A 20,797-nucleotide genomic window follows, 5' to 3' on the forward strand; every position below is an offset into this window, starting at 1 on the left:
TTTACCTTGAGAGTTGTGCTTTTATTCAAACTGCGGAAAACTGCAAGAGAATGCTACTCTCATCTTAACAAGAAAAAATATATATAACTTTTCTTAAACCCGTCAGAAAAGGTAACAAGGGAAACTGAATTCCGAAGAAGTGACAAATCCCTTTAAGGAGAGACAGAACACACAAACCGTTTCACCTTCGGCAGAGCTTGGGAAACTGCCCTTAAAAGAAGAAAGAAGAAATTATTGGGAACTTGGAAGAATCTGAGATTTTACATTTCCTGTAAGTAAGTTACATTTCTACAGTTTCTTAAATCAGAGATGAAGGGCTTTATTCATCAGCCATATCATTAACGAGAATATCAGCATGTGTGCTGGTTCCTTGGGCCCTAATCCTACAGTGTGAAGGTAATAGACATGATACCTCCATGAAGTGGGTTGCATTACGGAGGAGGGACCCAAAGCTTGGGGAACCCAAATATTTTGTGTATATTAATCATGCCTTCACTTTGCTCTGGGGGGAGACACCTTTATTTTAGTAGACATAAGCAAAACTTCTCTTTCCTTGAGAGGCACATGCTATCTCTATTTTCCCAAGCTGTTGTGTAACAGCCTTGAAAAGATCCAGAACAAAAGCAAGTCAATGTCTCTATTTACAAATCATGCAGAAAATTGAGACACCCAAAGTGAATTTTCTCCCAACAGAAATCAGCTAAAATTTTAAAGAATTCTCAAAGGACAAGTGTGGTCTAGAATATTAGTTTAGAATAAGTAGGATCCCCTGACATGACAACATTTTACATTCACTTTGGAAATCCTTACAAGCCTTAAATGGGTGTACATGAGAAAAAATGGGATAGGAGACTGGAAAGAAAGAGAACCCTCAGTGACATAAGCATTGTAGGTGGTATTGCTCAAATTATATTGGGAGACAGGCATGAAACAACATCCATTTTCTCTGACCTTTTTTCTCGTATGAAGCAAAAGTCACTAGCCACTGGGGGATAAAGAACTAACCTTACTGCTCCCAGGGCCTGGGCACAGACTGACGGCCTTTATTTGTTTATTTTAAAGATTTATTTATTTATTTATTTCTCTCCCCATCCCCCCACCCCGGTTGTCTGTTCTCTGTGTCTATTTGCTGCGTCGTCTTTGTCCGCTTCTGTTGTTGTCAGCAGCACCGGAATCTATGTTTTCTTTTTTGCTGCATCATCTTGTCAGCTCTCCGTGTGGGAGGCGCCATTCCTGGGCAGGCTGCACTTTCTTTGGTGCTGGGTGGCTCTCCTTATGGAGCACACTCCTTGCATGTGGGGCTCCCCTACACGGGGGACACCCCTGCGTGGCACGGCACTCCTTGCGCTCATCAGCACTGCGCATGGGCCAGCTCTACACAGGTCAAGGAGGCCCGAGGTTTGACCGCAGACCTCCCATGTGGTACATGGACGCCCTAACCACTGGGCCAAGTCTGCTTCCCCTGACGGCCTTTAGAGGAGGGAAAAAGCAAAAAACCTTTGCCACTGAGGAGAGGTAAAAAACCTCTTGGGTCCAGGACCCTGCACTAATAACAAGTAGAGAATTGGTATCACTGGGAGAGGCACAGGAAAATCTCTCCTGCTCAAGAATGGTGAAAGATACTCCTACTGTGTGTGGCTGTCTAGAGGGGAGGGAGACAGAGATTCTGAGAAGGCCCTGCCCCAAGACCCAGATTCATGGGCCCTACCTAAGTCTGAGACTGGAACAAAAGAACCAAGAACCCCATCTCAATCCACCGTGAGTTAGTGTTGAATAATAAGCAACAGTATTTACCATTTGGGGGGGTAAAAAGATTGTGGAGTGACATGTCTCAGTGATACAAGCAGGGGCCACTGAGATCTGAGGGTAGAGTGGAAATACTGAGGAAAAACCCTCTGGCACTCAGATACTTTTTTTGTTTTTTGAGGTACAAGGACTGTAGATTGAACCCCAGACCTCATAGATGGGAAGCCAGTGCTCAACCACTGAGCCAGTTGTAACTGGCTCCACTGAGTTGGTTTTATCATTTGTTTCCTTGTTTTTTGTTTTTGTTTCTAGGAGGTACCAGGGATCAAACCTGGGACTTCACACATGGGAAGCAGGCACTCAACCACTTGAGCTACATCCATTCCCCACTCATATACTATTCTAAGTACAAGGTAATAGCATCCTGTCACTGCAGGATCATGTAGAACTGTACTGCACTAAAGGTAAAAACAGCAACAATAAAATCCAAACCATTTTGACTGACTTGATTGACTCAATCTCCCAAACTAAATATCAGATGTAAATACTATTTACCTCAGTTTCTAATGTTCTTTTCCAGAAGATACCTGACATTCAATTAAAAAATTATAAGTCCTATAAAGAATGAAAGGAAACAATTCATTGTCAAGAGATGAAACAAATAACAGAACTAAACTCAGAGATGACTCAGATGTTGGAACTGTCTGAGATTTTATGATTAATATGTTAAAAGATCTAGTGGAAAAGGTGGGCAACCTATATAAATTCTAAAATTTCAGCAGTGATGGAAATGCTAGAAATAAAAAACGTGGTAACAGCAATGAAGAATTCCTTTGAAGGGATCATTAGTAGACAGAGCTTAGGGAAGAATCAGTTAGCCTGAAGATATGTCAATGGGAAATTGAAATGCCAAGAGGAGCACACTGAGTAAAACAGGACAGAATCCAAGAGCTGTGAGACAACATAAACAATTTAACATATATGTAATTGGAGTCCCAGAAGGAAAAGAGAGACAATAGAGCAGGATAGGTATTTGAAGAGATAATTAGAGAAATTTCCAAAACTAATGAAGATAAAGATAGGTTAAAAGTTAAAAGATAGAAAGAGATAATATACAAACAGTAATCAAAAGAAAGCTGAAGTGATGGCCATATTAATATCAGACAAAAGAGACAGTTGAACAAGGACTGTTAGCAAGGATAAAGAAGGACATTACATAATGATAAAGAGGTCAATTCATCAAGAGTATTTAACAATCCTAAGTATGTATGCATCCAAAAACAGATCTTTAAAAGCTGATAGAACTGCAAGGAGAAATAAAAAAATCCATTATATTTGGAGTCTTTAATATTCCTCCCAGTAATTAATAGAACATGTAAATAAAAAATATATGAGAATATAAAAGACCTAAACAACAATTAATTTCACCTAATTGATATAGAACACTTCACTTAAGAAGAAGATAATCCACATCCTTTTCAAGTGTGCATGAAATATTCATCAAGGTGAATCATATCCTATCAAAGCAAATCTAAACTCACTGAAGCGAACTGAAATCACACAAAGTATGCCCTCTCTGACCACAATGGAATTAAGTTCGAAATTGATAACAGAAAGAAACACACCTGGAAAATTCTCAAATAATCCATGGGTCAAAGAAGAATTCAAAAGGGAATTAGAAAAATTTAGAACTGAATAAATATGAAAAACCAACATATACATTTGTGTAACATGGATGTGCAGGGTCCAAAGGGAAATGTATAGCACTAATTACTTACATTAGGAAAAAAACACAAATGAATAATCAGAATCTCTATTTTCATAAACTAGAAAAAAAGCTCAATTTAAGCCAAAAATAAGCAGAAGATATAAAAGAACAAAGTTAGACTCATACTTATTGATTTCAAAAGTTATTATAAAGCTACAGTAATCAAAACAGTGTGGTACTGGCACAAGGACAAAGAGACCAATGGAATAGAATTCAGAGTTAGGAAATAAACCCATACATTGATGGCTATACCAGTCAGCATTCTCTAGGGAAACAGAGCCAACAAGTGGTATCACTAAATAATACAAGATTTTATAAAATTTTCTCACATGACTGTGGGGATGCACAAGTCCAAATTCCATAGAGCAGGCTGTAAGCCAGGGACACTTATGAAGGTTCTTGCATTCCCCAGGAGATGCTGGCTATCTAAAGTAGAGATGGGAATTCTTTCCCTGAATGCTAAACACACTTCTCTTTTTAAGGTCTTCAATGGACTGGATGAGGCATCACTTATTGCTGAAGGCAATCTCCTCAGCTTAATGTTGCATGAGCAACAAAAAGAAAAATAGATAAAATAGACTTTGTCAAAATTAAAAATGTTTGAGTATCTAAGTACATTATCAAGAATGTGATATAACGCCCTACAGAATGGGAGAATATATTTGGGAACTGTATGTCTGATAAGGGGTTATATATCCAGAATATATAAAGAACTTCTGAACTGAACAACAACAAAAAAAAACCATCAAATTTGAAAATGGGCAAAGGACTTGAATAGACATTTCTCCAAATAAGTCAATACAAATGGTCAATATGCACATGAAAAAATTCTCAACATTATTAGCCATTAGGGAAATGCAAATCAAAACCACAATGGGATACCATCTCATACCAATTAGAATGACTATTATTGAATAACAGAAAATAATATGTGCTGGTGAACATTGAAGAAGTAAGAACCTTTAAATGTTGGTAGCAATGTAATATGGTGAAGCCCCTGTGGAAAACAGTTCAGTAGATTCTCAAAAGGTTAAGCATGGAAATATCACATGACCTGACAATCCAACTTATGGTATATAACCAAAAACCTAAGCAGGAATTCAGACAGATATTTGTACAACAATGTTCATAGCAGCATTATTCACAGTAGCTAAAAGGTGGAAGCAACCCAAATGTCCATGAGCAAGAGAATGGATAAAGGAAATGTGGTATATCCATAAATGAAATATTACTCAGCCTTAAAAAGTAATGAAATTCTGATAAATGTGACAACACGAATGACCCTTGAAGACATCATATTGAGTGAAATAAGTCAGGCACAAAGAGACAGATATCATATGATTCCACTTACATGAAATAGCTAGAATATACAAACACACAGAGACAGAAAGTAGAATACAGGTTACCAGAGTCAGGGGTAAGTGAGAATGGGGAATTAGTGCATAATGGTGCAAGGGTTTTGTTTTGGGTGATGGGAAAGTTCTGGTAATTGATGTTGGTGAGGGCAGGACTACATTGTGAATGATCAATCCCACTGAATGCATGCTTGGGAGAAGCTGAGATGGGAAAAGGTTGTGTTGTACATGTTTCCATAACTTAAAAAAAGAGCAACTAAAAAGATGACAATTAAATGCAATATGTGATCCTAGACTAGATATAATAATGGAGAAGAAAAGGCCCAAAAGGATATTATTTGGACATATGGAACAATTGGAATATAGACTGAATGCTTTATATCAATGTTAAAGTTCTTGAACTTGATCATTGAACTTAAGATGGCTACATAAGTGAGTATCCCTGTTAGAAATGTACATGGAGGTATTATATGCTTAAGGAATATGATGTATACAATCTACTTTCAAATGTTTTGAAAATTGGTAGAGAAATACAGACAGATGGATTGATAGATGGATAGATTGGTGGATCTGAATGTGGGGGAGAAGTATCTTGGAGTTATCTGTATAGGCTTTTGTATTATTTTTGCAACTGTCCTGTATATTTGAAATTATTTCAAGATAAAAACTTTTTTAAAATCTTTAAAAATAGCAGAAGGAAATAATAAAGTACAAATAAATGAAAATAGGAAATAGAGAAAATTAGTGAAACTAAAAGTTGATTTTTTGAGATAATCAATAAAAATGATAAACCTCTAGCCAGACTGATCAAGAAAAAAATGAGGAGACAGAAATGACCAGTATTAGAAACAAGAGGGGTCACAGCACAATAGATCTTACAGACATTAAAATAATAATAAGGGTTTATTATAAACAACTTGATGCAATAAATCTTAAAAATTAGAGATAGGCATTGCCTATTTTATAAATATATGCACTCAGTTGTTTACATATTATCTATGGCTGAGTATTTGCAACAGAGACTGTATAATCACCAAGCCTAAAATATTTGCTGTCTGGTCTTTATTTATTTATTTATTTATTTATTTAGTCTTTATTTTTTTAATGTTACATTAAAAAAATATGAGGTCCCCATAAACCCCCCACCCTCCTCCCCCCACTCCTCCCCCCATAACAACAACTTCCTCCATCATCATGAGACATTCATTGCATTTGGTGAATACATCTCTGAGCACTGCAGCACCTCATGGTCAATGGTCCACACCATAGCCCACACTCTCCCACAGTCCACCCAGCGGACCATGGGAGGACATACAATGTCCGGTAACTGTCCCTGCAGCACCACCCAGGACCAACTTCAAGTCCCAAAAATGCCCCCACATCACATCTCTTCCTCCCACTCCCTACCCCCAGCAGCCACCATGGCCACTTTCTCCACACCAATGCCACATTTTCTTCGATTACTAATCATAATAGTTCATGAATAGAATATCAGTAAGTCCACTCTAATCCATACTCTATTCCTCCATCCTGTGGACCTTAGAATGGTTGTGTCCACTCTACATCTATATCCAAGAGGGGGCTTAGATTCCACATGGATGCTGGATGCAATTCTCCTGCTTTCAGTTGTAGGTACTTTGGCTCCCTGGTGTGGTGGTTGACCTTCTTCACCTCCATGTTAGCTGAGTGGGGTAAGTCCAATAAACCAGAGTGTAGGAGTTGCAAGTCTGTTGAGGCTCAGGGCCTAGCTATCACATGATCAGTCCAGAGATTCAGGTTCCCTGGGTATACACTAAACCCCAGCACCAACTACAGATCCGATAAAAGTAACAGGAGAGGCTTGTGGAGAAAGATCACATCTGAGTCCAGCTCCAACACACACAAACTCCAAAGTAGGGCCAACTGACATGGCACTGAACTCCATCTGCCATGACCATAGAACCTGTGGGTCTCTATAGCCTTTTAAAAGAAAGTTTGCTAACCCTTAACTTAGATAAGTTTTAAAGATACAAGTACCAAATCTCACTCAAGAAGAAATAGATAACCTGAACGGCCCCATATCTTTAGAAGAAATTGAATTTGTAGTTAAAAATCTCTCCACAAAGAAAACTCCAAGCCTAGATGGTTTCACTAGCAAATTTTACTAACCATGCATTTAAAGAACAAAATTCCAATTCTACACAACCTCCTCCAAAAAATAGAAGAGGAAACATTTTTCAATTCATTTTCAGAAGCCTGTATTACTTTGATACCAAAACCAATTATGAAGCAAGAAAACTACCAACATCTTTGTGGGTGTTAGCAAATATAAAACAACAATAAATGAAAAGTTAATAAATCATGACTAAGTGGGGTTTATTTAAGGCTACAAAGTTGGTTTGATACTGTCAGGGTTGCTTTGTTAATATATTAGGAAATGTCTACCAAATACTGAAATAACTATAGATTGTCCTTTTTTCAAGTAAAAATGATGTTTAAGGAAAAAAAAACAGTAATTGTTTAGCTCTCAACCCAAACAATCACATAACTGCTTCTCCTCAAGACAAATACCCTGCTTTTATGTGTACTTTGCATTTCAACGTTATATATATATAATATGTATTCAAGGTTTGAGATTTAATCAAATTAAATAAAATTAATAGTTTTCAAAGATGTTCTTTGGTGAAACGGTTTTTTCCTCCCTTGTTTCGAGGGTATGATGAAGAATATAGTGACTATTGAATGTGCTGAGTTGGGATATATACTCACGTGGCAAGGAACTGTGGGCATACTCTTGGACTGTGGGTGACCTCCAGGACCTGAACGTGGCCTCCCCCAACAACTAGCAAAAAAGCTGGGTCCTTAGTCATACTGCTGTAAGGAAAATTTCTTTTACTACCAACTTGAATGACCATGGAAGCAAATTCTTTCCCAGTTAAGACTCCAGATGAGAATGCAATCTGTTCAATACATTGATTGCAACCTTGTGAAACCCTGATCAGAGAACATGCCTTGAATCTGGAATTCAGTAGACAGGTTTCATTCACTGACTCAACAAGTTATTTATTGAGTATCTATTGTTTGTCAGGGGCTGGCACTGCGTGAATGAAAGGCCTTTTTCTCATGGAGCTTACATTCTAGTGCAGGTGAGATAGAAAATAAACAGGTGATAATAAATGCTATGAAGAAAAATAAGGCAAAGGGGGATAGGGAGTGGTATGGAGATTTCTTTAAAACAGCAAGGTTAAGGAAGGACTCACTGATAAAATAAATTAGCAAAAACTGAAAGGATATATGGGAGCAAGGCTTAGGGTTATTTGTAGGAAAAATGTTCCAGACAGAGGGAATAGCAAGTGTAATGGCTCTGTGATGGCAGAAGGTCTGATGTATAGGAACAGCAAGGAGGTCATTGACTTGAATATGGGGAATGTAGAAAATGCATTTGGAGATATTATCAAAGACTGTGCAAAGACTTGTTGCCTTGGCAAGGAACTTAGATTTATTCTAAGTCTGGTGGGATGCCATTGGAGGGTTTTAAGCAGGAGAGTGACATGATCTGATTTTAGCTTCAACAGGATCACTGTGACTGCTATGTTGAAAGTAGACTGTATATGGACAGAAAGACTAAAGTTATAAGGGTATTGCAATAATCCAGTTGAGAGATAAAGGTGTGGCTTGGCTGAGGATTGAAAAAGTAGGAAGGACTTTGGATGTATTATGAAAGTATACATGACAGGGTTTGCTGATAGAATGAAATGCAGGATATGAGAGAAAAAGATGACACCAAAGGTTTTGGGGCTAAGCAACTGGAAGTATGGATTTATTATTAACTGAGATGATAAAAACAGTGAAAGGGGCAGGTTAGGAGGTAGAGGGGGAAACAGGAATTTAACTTTTTACTTGTTAGGTTTGGGACATCTATTGGACATCCAAGTGACAGTCCAAGTAGTCAGTAGGATATAAAATCAAGAGTTTAAAGAGTCTGATCTAGAGGGGGTAATTTGGGAGTCATCAGGATACAGACAGCATGTAGAGCCACAAGCCCGAGGTCACAAGGTAGTGAAATATAGATAGAACAGAGAAATATTTCAATTATTTAGCCTGGGACCCACCAACACTTAGGGGTTAGAGGGATGAAGTTACTGGTTTAAGAGAGATCAGTTTGGGAGTCCTCACCATATAGATGGTATTTAAATCTTTAGGAATAGATGGGATGCCTTATAGAAAGAATGTAGAATAAAGAGAAACTGAGTCTTTGGGAACTCAAGTTTCTAAGAAACTGCCAGAAGGATATGTTACAACTAAAGCCAGAGAGATTTTTAGTTACACAACCCTGGGTGCAGGTGGGTGAAGAGGCTACTAGAATGTAATAAGCAGATGCCCAGGGATGCTGCTAAGATGCCTACAATGCCCTGGACAGTCTCCTATATCTAAACAAACAATTGTCTGGCTTAGAACATCAATAGTGCTGTGGGTGACAAACGCTACTCTGGGAGGATATTAAACAATGATCTCAGTAATGCCTAGATACTATGTTGTCTGAAGCTTCCATATTAAGAGCCAAGCCAGGATACTCAGATGACAGATAATTCTTCTGTGATATATGGAGAACATCCCTTCCACTATGGTGGCTATCCCATCATTCTCAGTCTTCTGGAGAAAGAGGAGGAGATGATAAAGGGGAATTCAGGTCATACGGAAGGAAAGAGGTAAAGAGCCTTTTCTGGCCCCCTCAATGTAGGAAGAAGGAGAGACTGGAGTAGGAAAAGTAAGTAAGTGGTAAAACACATGTATCCTGATTACCCAACACCTGCATCCCCAGGCTGAAATTCCAGGAGAGGGATTTTAGCTAGATTGAAGGGAAAATTGAAAGTATAGGGTCTAGAGTTCCATTCCCCACTTAGAACCCTGGGAAGAAACTGCATTCAAACAGCTTGTGGTGGGCTGAGCAGGAAGATAAAATGACTGCACAGTACAAATTTAGAAAGAGAACATAAGTTAGCCTCCTTGAAACATTTTAGACTCCTGTATTAGGTGGAGATGACCCAGGAGTTCCCATATGCTCTAGGGTGATGCAGAAGGTAGAGGGGTCTGAGGGGTTGTGGTGGCAGGTGTAAGTGATAGCTGAGGTTGTAGGATGGGCTTCTTGGACCAGAGGCCTATGGGACTCAAAGCCAGACCTCAGGTGGTCTATTGTCCACTGTGCCAGCAAGATCCAGATGAGAAGTAGATAGCCAGGGGAGAAGGCTGAATAATCCAGAACACTGCCTGGGCAGGAAACAGGAGTTATATCAGCTACAGATTTAAGCCATAAATGCCAATTGAAAGTACAGAGCATGACCAGACCAACTATGCCTGTAAAAACCTTACCAAATCCAATGGATGTGTCATGATGATGGGAATGAGTGTTGCTGGAGGGGGGAGAGGTGGGGTGGGGGGATGGGGTTGAATGGGACCTCACATATATATTTTTAATGTAATATTATTACAAAGTCAATAAAATAAATAAATTAATTAAAAAAAAAAAAAACCAGCTAGTGCATGCTAAGACCAGAGCATGGGCCCTCCTCTCTGCCCCTATTACCATGAGACTCACAGCCCATTACCATGAGACCCACATACTCTCCTCTTTGCCCATTTTCCTGTTAAGTTTGGGCAGGAGGGGGTCAGTGAGAAACAATCCTGATAGGGAGTTAAACTTAGAGTTAACTCAATATTTACTTGTTAGAGCAAGAAAACCAAAAAGATTACTTGAATCAAGCCACTGAGATGCTATTAACTGAGAATTTTAAATAAAATATCTCCTCTGACTTTCCTATTACTAAGTGGGTAGGCAAATGAAGTCATGTTTTTCTTGCACATATGAAGGAAATATGCTAAAATGTGTGAATCTGGAACTGAAATAATTTAGCAAAGAGGTAAACATTTTATGGTGCTGTGATATTATTTTATGTCTCATGCTAAATACAATGTAAGTTTGAAAATGTGTAAGAATAATTGTTTCCAATTATTTATACTTTGTACTACGTTAAAGTATAAAAGGGAAAATTTAATTTAAAAAGACCACATTATATGACCAGTGTAAGCAAAAGGAATCATTCTGAAGTTTCTACAAGATACTTAAATGAGTGATTCTACTTAGCCACAACTTTGTGAATTGTTGGCATAACTTCAGCTTCTCATGATTGGGGGACATAGTATGACAGAGATAATGGGAAAATTGTGAATTAAATGAGAAGATATGATTCTGCCCAGGAAGAAAGACATACAACTTGGGACAATAAGAGCACAGGAAAGAAATGGACATTGTACAAATAAACAAACTTATTTTTTAATCTTAAAAGGTAGGAGCACATAATTAAGTAAGTGTTCATCAGAGATGTGACATTGTCTAAGATCTTGGTACTCAAAGTGTGATCTGTGAACCAGCAGCACCAACCTCACCGGGAGATTGTCAGAATCATAGAAACTTGGACCCCATCCCAGATCTACTGAATCAGAATCTGCCTTTGATAAGATCTCCCAGATGATTCACATGTACTAGGTTCTGTGTCTTCAAAGTTTGAGAAGCAGTAGGTTAAGAGTCTTGAAAGCATTAATGCCTCAGGGAATATGTATAAACTGGGAGGGCGGTCACTGTGCAAGAAGAAACAACACAGAAGTTTGGGGCAGTTGGCTTCCTCAGGCATTAGGAACAGGACATTTGTGATTAGGAATTTGTGTTTTAATGTCATTTAATATTGTTTTCTGTTCATATAACCTTTCTTGGAGAAGTTTGCCGCACAAGGGGTGGGAGATTGTATATCAGATAGTCCCAGGAAAGTGGAGGTAATGGGAAAGAAAAAGAGACTATGTCAGCAAAGCTAGAGGCATTCCTTCCTCAGAAAGATGCTAGAAACTGTTAAGTGAAGAATGCACTGACATGATCATATCATTAGCTAGAATGTCATCAAGGGCATCCTAAAGCCCCTCAAAATAGGCATAAATCCAGTGTGTGAAGGATATGCAACTGAAAACAACCCTACTAAGTGTTTCCCAGACTGTGGCAGTCTAAATCATTTGGATCAACACTGTTACTGAAAACACTTTAAAATGCTAAATAATGTTAAGAAAATTATTTCTTAAAGCATTGAAGAAGTGACAAGAGACCAAGAAATTAGCAGGTCAGAATTTAAATGAAAGCAGGAAACCGAGAGGTAAAGGAAATACCCAATGTGGGCTACCTTGGGAACCAAAGCCAAAGTCAAAGCCACAGCCCAAGGCCCACCCATGATAAAAAGTTGGGGCTCGTGCTTGCTTTGGCAGCACATATACTAAAATTGGAACGATACAGAGAAGATTAGCATGGCCCCTGCGCAAGGATGACATGCAAATTCGTGAAGCGTTCCATATTTTTCCCGGACATTGTAGTTCCTCCCAGGGCCCACTGGATGGAACGTGGGAGAGTTTGGGCTATGATGTAAACCATTGACCATGAGGTGCAGTGATGCCCAGAGATGTACTTACCAAATGCAATGGATGTATCATGATGATGGGAGAGAGTGTTGCTGTGGGGGGAGTGGGGGGGTGGGGGCGGTGGGGTTGAATGGGAACTCATATTTTTTTAATGTAATATTTTAAAAAAATGAATTAAAAAAAAAAAGTTGGGGCTCCAAGTGGCTACAACTTTGGTGTAAAGATGAACTGCATATTCCTACATATTCAGTTACTAATAGAAAAGGTGTTTTGATGCTGAGTAAGCAAAAGAAAAACAAAAAACAAATCCATCTTTGAGAACTCTGAATGACATCCAACCCTTGAGCAAACATATTTGCAAGCCAAATTGCCACAACCTGATGGCCCCAAAAATATCTCAAGTGATGAATTTAGTTTAAAATGGTCCCAAACGGAACCTAGAGTAGGAACGTAGCAGAAGCAAACCACTTCCTTTCCAGGAAAAGTCATCTTTTGTTTTAACAAATATATTTTATTGGTACATATTAATAAGCATGCAATTCATCCAAAGTGTACAATCAATGGTATTTGCTATAATCACATAATTGTGTGTTCATCACTTTAATCATTATTAGAACATTTTCATTATTTCAATAATAATAAACAAAAACCAGACAGATAAACAAGCTAATTCCTCACCTCTCAATCTCTCTATGCTTCCCCCATGTACATAGCTGCTGCTCTTTCTGGCTGTTCTATCCTAAGTGTATAATCAATGGCTTTTAGTGTAATCACAATGTTGTACATTCAACATCTCAAAAATTTTAGGACAATTTCATTACTCCAAAAAGAGAGACTCCATACTACTTAGCAATCCTTCCTCAGACCAATATAACCAGTAATCTCCTTTCATCTTTATAAATTGATTTACATTTACATTTTTATATATGGAATCATATAATATATAGTACTCTGTCTTGTCTCCTTCACTTAGTATGATTTTTTGTCTGATATTAACATTTTGTACTATTAACTTAGACGTTTGTATAGCTTCAAAGGAAAATAGTCTTATGTATGCAATTCTTCCCATATTCATATTTCACATAATATATTTATATTTCATGTAATATATTTAGTTCATAATAGTGCAATCATATAGCATTTGTCCTTTTCTGTCTGGTTTGTTTTACTCAACATAACGTCCTCCAGGTTCATCCATGTTGTTATATGTTTCATGACTTCATTTCTTCTTAATGCTGCATAATAATCTATTATGTGTATACCCCACAATTTATTTACCCATTCATCATCTGTGTTGTTTCCAACTTTTGGCTATCATGAATAATGTTGATATGAACATTGGTGTGCAGATATCTATTCATGTCACTGCTCTCAGTTCTTTTGGGTATATACCTAGCAATGGTATTGCCAAGTCCCACGGCAAGTCTGTATTTAACTTTGTTAGAAACTGCCAAACAGTCCTCTACAGTGGCTGTACTATTCTACATTCCTATCAGCAGTGAATAAGTGTTCTGATCTCTCTACATCCTCTCCAACATTTACAGTTTTCCAATCAGCGGCACGGGAAGTGTGGGCGGTGCCATTCCTGGGCAGGCTGCTCTTTCTTTTCACCCTGGGCAGGCTGCTCTTTCTTTTCACGCTGGGCGGCTTTCCTCACGGGCGCACTCCTTGCGCGGGGGGCTCCCCCACGCAAGTGCGTGGCAAGGCACTCCTTGCGCGCATCAGCACTGCGCATGGCCAGCTCCACAGGGGTCAAGGAGGCCCGGGGCTTGAACCGCGGACCTCCCATATGGTAGACGGACGCCCTAACCACTGGGCCAAAGTCCGTTTCCCTTGATTTGCATTTTCTGAATCACTAGTGATGTTGAATATTTTTTCATGTTTCTTCACCATTTGCATTTCTTCTTTGGACAGTTGTCTTTTCAAGTCTTTTGCCCATTTTTTGATTGGATACTTTGTCTTTATATTGTTGAGTTGTATAATCTCCTTATATATCATGGATATCAAACCCTTATCGGATATGTGATTGACAAATATTTTCTCCCATTGAGTCAGCTGCCTTTCACCCTTTTGACAAAGTCCTTTGAGGTGCAAAAGTAATTTTGAGGAGGTCCCATGTATCTATTTCCTCTTTTGTTGCATGTGCTTCAGCATAAGGTTTAAGAAACTATCACGTATCACAAGATCTTGAAGATGTTTTCCTACATTTTATTCTAGGAGTTTTATGGGTGTTGTTTTTACATTTAAATTTTTAATCCATTTTGAGTTAATTTTTATATAAGGTGTGAGAAAGGGCTCTTCTTTTTGTCTTTTGGATATGGCTATCCAGTTCTCCCAGCACCATTTGTTGAATAGACTGTTCTGGCCCAGCTGGGAGGGCTTGACAGCCTTGTCAAAAATCGCTTGACTGTGGATGTGAGGGTCAATTTCTGAGTTCTCAATTCAGTTCCATTGGTCAATCAATTTTTGGCTATTCGTGGCCCCTTACCATTCCAAATAAATTTGATTATTGGCTTTTTGATTTCTGCAAAAGAAACTGTTGGGATTTTTATTGGGACTATGTTGAAGCTGTAAATCAGTTTGGGTAGAATTGACATCTTAACGATATTTAGTCTTACAGTCCATGAACACGGAATGTCCTTCCATTTATTTAAGTCTTCTTCAACTTCTTTTTAGCAATGTTTTGTAGTTTTCTGAATACAGGTCTTTTATGTCTTTGGTTAAGTTATTCCTAAATATTTGATTGTTTCAGTTGCTATTATGAGTAGAACTTTTTTTCTGATTTCTTCCTTAGATTGCACATCAGTAGTGTACAGAAATGCTATTGATTTTTGAGTATTAAGTTTGTATCCCACCACTTTGCTGAACTTGTCTATTAATTTTAGTCATTTTATTGTGGATTTTTCAGGGTTTTATAGATATAGGATCATGTCATCAGCAAATAGTGAAAGTTTTACTTATTCCTTTTCTCTTTGGGTGCCTTTTATTTCTTTTTCTAGCCTAATTGCTCTACCTAGAACTTCTAGCACAATATTGAATAATAATAGTGAGTTGGCATCCTTGTCTTGTTCCTGATCTCAGTGGGAAAGCTTTCAGTCTTTCACCATTGAGTACAATGCCAGCTTTTCATATATGCACTTTTCCTTCTATTTCTATCTGTGGGAGTGGTTTTTTTCCCCCATCAAGAAAGAGTGCTATGTTTTGTGAAATGTCTTTTCTGCATCCATTGAGAGGATCATGTGGTTTTTCTTCTTCAGTTTATCAATATGGTTTATTACACTAACTGATTTTCTTGTGTCGAACCACCTCTGCATACTTGGGATAAAACCCACTTAATTGTGGCATATAATTCTTTTAATGTGCTTTTGAATTCTGTTTGCAAGTATTTTGTTGAGGATTTTTGCATCTATATTCATTAGAGATATTGGTCTGTCATCTTCCTTTTTTGCAGTATCTTTATCTAGTTTTTGGTATTAGGGTGATGTTGAATTCATAGAATGAGTTCAGTAGCATTTTTTTCCTGTTTTTTTTTTTGGAAGAGCTTAATTCATAGAATTCACCTGTGAAGCCATCTGGTCCTGTACTTTTCACCTTTCAGAGGTTTTGGATGACTGTTTCAATCTTTTCACTTGTGATTGGTTTGTTGAGATCTTCTGTTTCTTCAAGGTCCACTGTAGGTGGTTTGTGTGTTTTTAGAAATTTGTCCATCTCCTGTACATTTTCTAGTTTTTTGGCATACATTTGTTCATAGTGTCCTCTTTGTTCTCTCATATATCTGTTGGGTCAGTGGTAATGTTTCCCTCTCATTTCTGATTTCATTTATTTGCATCTTCTTTTTTCTTTGTCAGTCTAGCTAAGGGTTTGTCGATTTTGTTGATCTTCTGAAAGAATCAACTTTTGGTTTTGTGGATTCTCTGCTTTTTGTTCTCAATTTCATTTATTTCTGCTCTGATTTTACCATTTCTTTCCTTTGGCTTCATTTGGGGTTAGTTTGCTGTTCTTTTTCTAGTTTTTCTAGGCACGCAGTTACATCATCAATTTTAACTCTTCTTTTTAATGTAAGCATAGAGGGCTATAAATTTCTCTCTCAGCACTGCCTTTGCAGTGTCCCAGAGGTTTTGATATGTTGTGTTCTCATTTTCATTCATTTCAAGATATTTGCTGAATTCTCTTGCAATTTCTTCTTTGACCCACTCATTGTTTCAAAATGTGTTGTTTAATTTCCATATATTTATGAATTTTCCCTTTTTCTGTTCATTCTATTATGATGAGAGAAAGTGTTTTGTATGATTTCAATCTTTTAAAATTTATTGAGATTTGTCTTGTGACCCAACATATAGTCTATCTTGGTGAAGGATCCATGAATACTTGAAAAGAATGTATATACTTCAATTGTGGGGTATAATGCTCTATAGATGCCTGTCAGGTCTAGTTCACTTATCATATTATTCAAGTGCTCTGTTTCTTTATCCTCTATCCAGATGTTCTTTCCAATTCTGAGAATGGTGTATTGACATCTCCAACTGTTATTGTAGAGACGTCTATTTCTCCCTTCAGCTTTGCCAGTGTGTGCCTCATTAACTTAAGCACTGAGGTTAGGTGCATAAATATTTAGAATAGTTATTTCTTCTTGGTGAATTTCCCCTTTTATTAATATATAATGACCATCTTTGTCCCTTACAACATTTTTTTTTTTGCATTTAAAATCTATTTCGTCCAATATTAGTGTTGCTACTCCAGATCTTTTTTGGTTATCATTTGCATGGACTATCTCTTTCCAAACTTTTACTTTTAACCTGGTTTTGTCTTTACATCTGAGGTGAGACTCTTGTAGACAACATACAGATGGCTCATATTTTTTAATCCATCCTATCAGTCTGTGTCTTTTGATTGGTATAGTTCAAGTCATTAACCTTCAATGTTGTAACTGGTATTTCATCCATTTTGAACTTTGGCTTTCTGTTGTCATATTATACTATAGTCTATCTTCTTACCCTTTCTAAATATTCCCCCTTCCTACTCTTCTCCAAGTCTCTCGCCCTTGTTTTTTCCTTTCAGGCTGCAGCACTCCCTTTAGTATCTCTTGTAATTCTGGTCTTTGGTAACACATTCTTTCAGTTTTTGTCTGTGGAGATTTTGAACTCCCTTTTATTTTTGAAGGACAGCTTTGCCAGATACAGAATTCTTGACTGGCAGTTTTTCTCTTTCAATACCTTAAATACATCATGTCACTTTCTTCTTTCCTCCATGGTTTCTGATGAGAGGTTGGCACTTAATATTATCACGTTTCCCTTGTATGTGATGATTTGCTTTTCTCTTGCTTCTTTAAAAATCTTCTCTTTATCTCTGATATCTGCCATTCTGAATAATTCGTATCTTGGTATCATGTTTATTCTGTTTGGGGTGTATTGTCCTTGTTGGATATTGATATTTATGTCTCTCTTAATGGGAGGAAAGTTTTCAGTCATTATTTCTTCAAATATTCTTTCTGCCCCTTTTCCATTTTGTTCTCCTCCTGGGATTCTGATAATGAATATATTTTTGTGTTTCACATTGCCATTCAATTCCCTGAGACCTTGTTCCATTTTTTCCCATTCTCTTCTCTTGCTGTTCTCCTATCTTTTCAAGTTCAGATGTTCTCTCTTCAAAATCACTAATTCTATCTTCAGAGCAGTTCAATTCTGCTCTTTTGTGCCTCTAATATATTTTTAATCTCACCCATTGTGTCTTTCATTCCCATAAGGTCTGTTACTTTTCTTTGCAGACTTTCAAATTGCTCTTTATGCTCGCCCAGTTTGTTCTTAATATTTTTTTTATCTCTTTAGTCACATTTTCTTTCAATTCTTTAAAATGTGATAGTCATTGATTAATTGTCTTAAATACTGAATCTCGTCAGGATATTTGGTTTGTTCCTTTGCTGGGCCATCTCTTCCTGTTCCCTACTATGGTTTACAAGTTTTTGCTGATTTCTAGACCTCTGATATGTTGGTGAATTTACTCTGAAGGCAATTTCTCTCTCTTGTTTATTGCTATTATTTTTTCACAGCACTTCGATATTTGGGTCACCTCATTTTAATCCTTTAAAACTGCCCAGCTTAGGTTATCAAAATTATGCCAGGGACTCACTAATGGGGTGCAGACTTTCTCCCAGGGGTGGGGTAAAGAGAGTTCTAAAAGCAGTTTCTGTCCATGTAATTTCCAGATTGGACAGCAGATGGTACTCGTTGACACCCTTTCCATGGAGGTGTGTCTCTGGGTTTTCCTTTGTTTTCATTTGGCCAGAGTTGAGATTCTAAGTAGGCTCTGCTGGCTGAATTCACTGAAGAAAAGTCCCCCGATGGGCCCCCTTTCCCTTGTAACAGTTGGCAGGGAGGAAGATGTCTGCTCCCCTTTAGGTCAGCTGAAAAGAGCCAGGGGTTTTACCACCTCACCACCCACTGACTATCTTGGGGATGGGTGAGGGGAGCCTTTCCTGGGATCCAGGAGGTTTAGTAACTCAGTTTGTTGTCTCACCTTCATTGTCTATCTTTCATCCTCTCAGAAGTTGTGAAGCACTGTCCTTTGTCTGCTGACCCCCCAAAGCAGGTCCCTTGGGCAGCCTTCAGCTCTTTCTCCATTGTTATTGTGAAAGCTGAGATTTCTATGCCTAATCTGATACCATGTTCCCCAGTCATCTTTATCCAATGCCTCAAAGTAGTCCCCAAAATAATTTTATAGTAAAAAATAAAGCACACACAAAGAAAAACAAGCTATACTTATGAATGAGAAGTAGCATGGATTAACAACAGAAACAAACCAATAAAGATGTCAGATAGAATTATTAGATACATTATAAAATAATGATGCTTCCTATATTTGAAGAAATAAAGGGTAAGCCTGAAAATATCTGTGGAACATAGGCAATAAGACAGCAGAACTGATTTTGGAAAGAACAAAGTAGGATTACTAGAAATAAAAATGCACTAATTAAAATGAAAATTCAAATTATACTCTGTTGAAAAGAGGCTAACTAGAAGAAAGAATATATCACAGAGAAACAAAAGTTGAAAGATATAAAAGAGAGGGTAAAAGTCCCAGGGAATGGAGTGAGGAAAAGATTAACATAATAAGTGGTCTAGAAGGAAAGAAAAAAGGGAGAATGGGATCAGAGATGCTATACAAGGAGATAATGTTGCTGAGAAATTTTCAGAATGTTGAAAAATACCAATCCACAGATTCAGCAACCTCATAAATTCTTAAGAAGATGAAATAAAAAGAAATCCACACCTAGTCACATAGTGAAACTATGGAACAAAAACAAAATAAAATCTTTAAAGATGCCAGAGAAGAAGACAGATTACATTTTAAAAAGTGGCAGTTAAGTTAGACAATAGCTAAGCCAGAAAATAATGGAATGGTATCTCCAAAAGGAAAGAAAAATAGTTTCTAACCTAGAATTTATATACAGCAAAAATATTTTTTCGAGAAAAGGAATAAGATAAAAACATTTCAAAGTATCAACAATGAGGTGAGGATTGTGGGAAGCTGGTAGAGTAGGAGGCTCCAGGATTCTGTCCCTCCTCCAGAGCAACTACTGAACAGGCAGGAATGTCTGAAACAACTATCCTGAAACTCCAGAGGCCAGAAGAACACTGTTCAGAATCCACGGAAAAGGGAGAAGAGAAGGGTGGTAAATTATGGTAAAGATGAGTAAATTGCTCTCTCTGGCAGCAAATTCCAGCACCCATCCCCAACTCTGATCAAGGGTGGGCATGTTGATCACTGAGCATAGCTTTTTTTGTTTTTAATGAAAATAAGCTTTATTACATCAAATAATAAATACATGCAAAAATCCAAACAGTTTCAGTCATTTTTTTCTAGACCTTTTGATCAACTTCCAGAAAACACAAAACTGAAATCTACACACAGTCTCAGTATGAAAAATTTTCAGGGGTCCTTGTTTGGTATGATAGATTGCTCTACTGTATTTATAACTTGTGCACTTTTTATTTGACTTCAAAGCACTAATAGTCATGCAAATGCTTAGGCAAAAAGTTATATAAAGCAGAATCTACACTGTATTGCCAAACTGGGGCGGCTACTAAGAAAAGCGTGCCGTCAGTATTTGCTAAAAACAGAATCCTTAGAGTTTATTAGCTTATGAAAAGAACAATTTAGGTAACACAAATATATTGAAGAGAGAAGATTAAAGTGAGATACTGGTATCTTGGAGGCAAACTATGGTTGATGTAAGATAGGTAACTTTCCCATGTGTTATTTTTTAATCAATGCTTAAAAAAAAAAACAAAACCCGGGTACTTCCTAACTACTTAAAACACAAATCCTAATCAACTGCAAAATCTTTTTTCAATCCTAGTCTGTAGGTTCAGAGCCTAATGAACCATGAAAACAAACTGTTAACATTTCGAAAACAAGAGTTACATCTGGACAGGGAGATGAACTGTAATTTCTCGTCTTGTAAAAAGATGGAAAGCCTTCAAAGCTAACGAGGCGG

The 20,797-nt window shown here is 37.5% G+C and overlaps 1 non-coding gene across 1 annotated transcript; it reads left to right on the top strand.

Annotated features, from left to right (window-relative positions):
* The first annotated feature begins 12,137 nt into the window (after positions 1–12,137).
* Positions 12,138–12,244, top strand: LOC111759418 (U6 spliceosomal RNA). The gene has a single exon (XR_002793407.2). It is a non-coding gene; the product is annotated as a U6 spliceosomal RNA (small nuclear RNA).
* The last annotated feature ends 8,553 nt before the right edge of the window (positions 12,245–20,797 follow it).

This window comes from Dasypus novemcinctus, chromosome 3, assembly GCF_030445035.2.
Source record: "Dasypus novemcinctus isolate mDasNov1 chromosome 3, mDasNov1.1.hap2, whole genome shotgun sequence".
NCBI lineage: Eukaryota > Metazoa > Chordata > Mammalia > Cingulata > Dasypodidae > Dasypus > Dasypus novemcinctus.